At 53.0% G+C, this 5,000-nt stretch overlaps 1 protein-coding gene across 1 annotated transcript in view; it reads right to left on the bottom strand.

Moving 5' to 3' along the window:
- Chi (LIM domain-binding protein 2 Chi) overlaps window positions 1-5,000 on the bottom strand; it is a gene marked incomplete in the record, with an annotated part of 43,596 nt that overhangs the window by 14,970 nt on the left and 23,626 nt on the right.

Below are 5,000 nucleotides of genomic sequence, written 5' to 3'. Positions count from 1 at the left end.
CAAAGGTTTTTTGTTCATTCGGAGACTGACCAACAGCAGCTGAACCCGCATGGGCGCGAACTCCCGTCAACTATATAATGCTGACACTTATACGCAATAAATGTATTCATAAAGTTGGCAAGGCAATTTCCCTTTACTGTTCGTTTTCTACAGCAAGCAATTTTCCTTAACTGCCACATGCTTGCTGCCCCCTTCTACGTGGCGCTGCCGACGCTGACAAATAATAATAAGTAAATAACACTATAAAAAGCAAATGAAACCACCTAACGAACGATACTTGGTAACATTAATTATCTAAATCATTTTGTTTAAAAAATATACATTGCACATTTCAGCCCTCGCAACAGAACGCTTTTTGTTATTATCTACAATACAGAATCTTGACAACAATATCCGAAGATATTTACTGATGATGAAACAATCCCAAATCAAGGCTATCACCTTCACTCAAAGGATAAGCAAGAAATAAACAAACAAAACAAGCAACAAGCGCCAATGTTCGCAAGGGCGACGCAACGGCAGCACCGGCAACGACATCGGCAACAACAACGACCATAAATCCGGCACTGGGCAACGACCAGTCATAAATCCTGCAAAGTTCCATCTCGCCTCCTCTGGCCGGGGAACCGAAGTGATCATTTAGCAGTCGTATGCCATTATATAGTCCTCGCTCCTCGCACATCCAGGGTGGAAGTTTCCTAATCAATGGTGGTGGGGGAGGCGGCAAACAAAGGCTTCTCAATTATTCACAGGTGGAGCGGCGGCGGCGGCGTCGGCGGCGGTGGCCCGTCCCGCTGTTGGTGTGCCCGGTGTCACTCCCACGACGGGGAGGATCACGGCGCCCACCTGGATTCACTATCAGCTCCGAGGTGGGGTGGGGGGGTCGCACGGTGGGGGAGGGGAAAGGGTAGAGAGGGCGAGAAGGGGGAATGGAGAGAGGAAGCGAGGGAGGGAGGGCGAGAGGGCGAGAGGGCGAGAGGGCGAGGAAGAGGTAGAAGGAAGAGGAGAGGGAGGGAGAGAGGGAGGGAGGGAGGGAGGGAGGGAGGGAAGAAGAGAGAGAGAGAGAGAGAGAGAGAGAGAGAGAGAGAGAGAGAGAGAGAGAGAGAGAGAGAGAGAGAGAGAGAGAGAGAGAGAGAGAGAGAGAGAGAGGAATTGCTAACCATACATGAATACATCTATCTGTGGATAAATGCTCACATGTACTATACCGTACACGCAGGCAATATACATATACGTGCACTGCAGTACCCATTTTCGTGTGTGCACGAACAGGACCGCCTAGCCCTAGAGCGTGGTCCGGGCGCCCGAATGTCTACGCCCGATGGTGATCTGGCGGGAGAGCAATTTAGAGGAAAAAAGAAAACAGTGAGCGTTACGCTACATCCCCGAGAAAACAGCAGTAACAGGCGCTGCTGTCACGGGTTTGTTTCCCTGGCGGCCACATATCCCCCCACCCCCACCTCCGGTCCTCGGTCCCTGGAAAAAGGGTCCATCTTTTCATCTCCTCTCTCCCTCTCGCTCTCTTCTGTGTAACTAACGAGATAAATGCATGAATAATTTCACCGTTGACTGAAATGTCATCAAACAGGAAGAGGACTCGAAAAGGTTAGCCGCGTTGCACGGCCCGCAACGCCCACGACTACCACGGCAACTACGACTTGCGACGTCCTTGGCGGTGCTCGCTGGGATGCAGTAGAAGAAAAAGGGAGAAAATGAAAATGACAGGCTGGAGGAAGATGGCGCAGGCGTGCAACTGGTCTTGCAAAGAAAAGTGAATGTGAAGAGATACATACATGTGTTAAGACTCGAGCGAAGCCTCTGTCCTTTAACTATCCCACTCGCTCTCGCGCGCTCGCACTACCATACTTTTCTCATCCGCTCACCCTGGCCGGCGGGGCGCACGATCTTTGCCTGCGTGGGATTCTCGGCTTATTCACTACAGTTTCAACCGTACTTTCTCAAGACCAACGTGTGGGAAGGGCAACAGAAGGGGAGGAGGGGAAAGATGGTGACGGAGGTGGCTTATGATAAAGATGATGAGGATGGCGGTTATCACTATTACTATAATGGTGATGGAGATAAGTCAGAGGAGATGCAAACGGAGAAGGAGGAAGAGGTGGAAGAGGTGGAGGAGGAGGAAGAGAAGAGGAGGAGGAGGAAGAAGAAGAGGTGAAGGAGGAAGAAAAGATGGAGGAGGAGGAAGAGGAGGAGGTGATGGTGGATAAGGGGGAAGATGACTCTTCCGCTGGTGAAACATCAGAAGACCCTTGACATCCCGTCACGGAGCGATACCCAAACGGACACTCCTCTGACAGCTTGCAAGACGAGCTTGTCCTCAGCACGCTCTTTGTTTACATTACGGCTGTTGACCTGCGGAGGAGGCGATCCGCTCCTCCTGAGCGTCGCTGTGGCGCCCTTCCAGCCCCGCGAATTGAACGTGCACTGCATAAATCCTTAACAAACAAAAAATACGCGTCGCCCTATTCCCGCGCTGACCACAGTCCGCACATTCCGCGGCCCCGGCCTCCCAAGGCTCCCATCAGAGCCTCCATCAGCCTTCCCGACGGAGAGAGGAGGCGGGGAGGCGAAAACAAAGGACGGCTGAGGCAAGTGCAAAGATGTGCACAGCAAGACGGGGCAGCTGATAAGCCCATTACCATGAGAAAACGACACTAGCAGTCCCTGCCGCCCGGCCGTGATTGGCGTTTGGCACTCCCGTGATTACCCGCGTGGCACCGCCTCATGCCGTCCTTGTCCGCGGATCAAAGGGATACGCAAACAGGTGACACCGGAGCTCACCTGTCGCGTGATGCCCCTCGTGCCACTCGAGGCTAATTTTCCAGTCCAGCTCCCCTGCAGGACGGCAGCGCATCACCGCTCCCTTCCATCCTAGCTCTTTTTATATCCTTCCATCCTCCTGGAACTCTTTCACTCTACCCGTTTCGTTCACTCCATTCGAACGCCCAGCGGACCCGCCGGAGAGCGCGCCCAAACGCCGCCCGCCCACCTCCCTCCTCGCCACCTTGTTGCCCTAATCACCGTTTCTTCCCGCCGTTTCCCCGAAGTTCCCCAAGTGAGATTAATCCCCGCGGAAGCCCCGTGACTGAGCGGCGCTGGAGGAACGTGAGCCAGGTGGCGGCGAGGGCGAGGGAGAGCGTGTCCTCCGTCCCTCCGTCCTCCCTCCCTCCCACCCTCCGTCCCGTGGCCCTCCTCCCTCCTCCTACCACCTCCCTTCGCCTCCGTCTCTGCCGGGACGCTCGGCCTCACCTCGCCCCGGGAACCCGCCGAAGTTCAACACGCTCACTTCCTTTCGCCGTGATCACGCTGCAGTACATGCTGCTCGGGATGCACGGATGTTGGGGGATGGCTCGCTGGTGCAAATACTGATGGACGAGTCACCGTAATGGTGTGTGTGTGTGTGTGTGTGTGTGTGTGTGTGTGTGTGTGTGTGTGTGTGTGTGTGTGTGTGTGTGTGTGTGTGTGTGTGTGTGTGTGATCAAAATCACATTAGGTCTTCTCGTCCGGGCAAAGGGTTTGTCGGTAAAATAACGAAACAGAAAAGAAGAAAAAGCGATCGATGAGCCAAATTTTCACATCTCAATAATTTATAAGAAGTTCTGTATATGAGCGAACGAACAAGAGAGAGAGAGAGAGAGAGAGAGAGAGAGAGAGAGAGAGAGAGAGAGAGAGAGAGAGAGAGAGAGAGAGAGAGAGAGAGAAATGAAAGCTAGAAAGAAAGAGAGAATGAGAAATCCTGTTGATATGTGTTAATGAGTGTGTATATCAAACTTTGTTTACGTGTATGTGTACATAAGTATGCCCATATACACACGCAAGTATACACGCACACGTCAATATGCTTTTACTTTCCTGAACCATAATCCTAGGGGTAGGCATTTTTCGTGTACCCAACCAGATCTCGTATGTTTGGGAAAAGACGGCTTACTGCTTATGAGCCGAGAGTACACGAGGCTGTCAGCGTGGTACAGTGTAGCACGGTCGCCTCCACCAAACATACACAGACACACACACACGTTAACAAAGGAAGTTGGAAAGGCACATACGAAGAGGGGGGCTGGGGGAACCCGACAATAAACTTGGGGGAAAGAGAGGAGGGAGAGGGGGAGAGGCTAAGGGGGGGCGGGGGTTGGGAGGGGAGGACGAGAGGGGAGAACAGCGATACCACCGACAGGGTTCGAATCGTTTCGAGACAAAAATAACGACTGTTCTCGCTAGTCGCTCCTTCTAACTTACAGACATAACTCAAAATACTTTATAATCGACGCTAACACCGCGAAAAAGACTCTGGAGGCCCACACTTCCCACGGGCGAATCGAAATACCACAGCTAATATCCATGCGCGTCTTTAGCAACACTGGCGGCGAGAAAACCCCCGACGTAGCACACAACCCCGCTAACTCGAACGCGCTACACCTGTCCGATCTCGATACAACGAAACGGAGCGGCCACCTTGGAGCCTGGAAGCACAGCAGCGAACATTCCGCCTTCAGGAGCCGCCCTTCCTCCGCAGGGGCGAGCGAAGCGGGTGTCACTAGCGCGGGCGACGCTGTAGGCCGAGCACCAGCGCCGGTAAAGTTGTGTTAGGAACTAAGTCAGATTCTTCTCTTGTATGTGCTGAAGAAATTAATTGTTGCACGATTGTGATCCACGTGAATTTGGATCCGAAGCCTACATCGGCCGATCCGAGAGCGAGTCGCAAGCGCAGCGCCGGCCAGGGGGGAAGCAGTTATTGTGAACAGTAATATTAGATCCCCCCGACTTCCCTCCCTCCCGTTGTGCCCCTCTCCCTCCCCGCCCTCCCTCCCGCTGCTCCTCCATCGCGCTTCCCCGATATACATACGTACAGACGGGTGGACACTGAAACACACGTGAATGTACACACAGGGAGATGGGTCTGAGGAAGAGGGATGGAGCCACAAAATGGATGTTACTGACAGACAAATATAGACTAAAAGATACAGATGGGAAGAGAAAACATG

The sequence above is a fragment of the Penaeus vannamei genome, chromosome 8, assembly GCF_042767895.1.
Source record: "Penaeus vannamei isolate JL-2024 chromosome 8, ASM4276789v1, whole genome shotgun sequence".
Lineage (NCBI taxonomy): Eukaryota > Metazoa > Arthropoda > Malacostraca > Decapoda > Penaeidae > Penaeus > Penaeus vannamei.
This window is presented reverse-complemented; position numbering and strand designations above follow the sequence as displayed.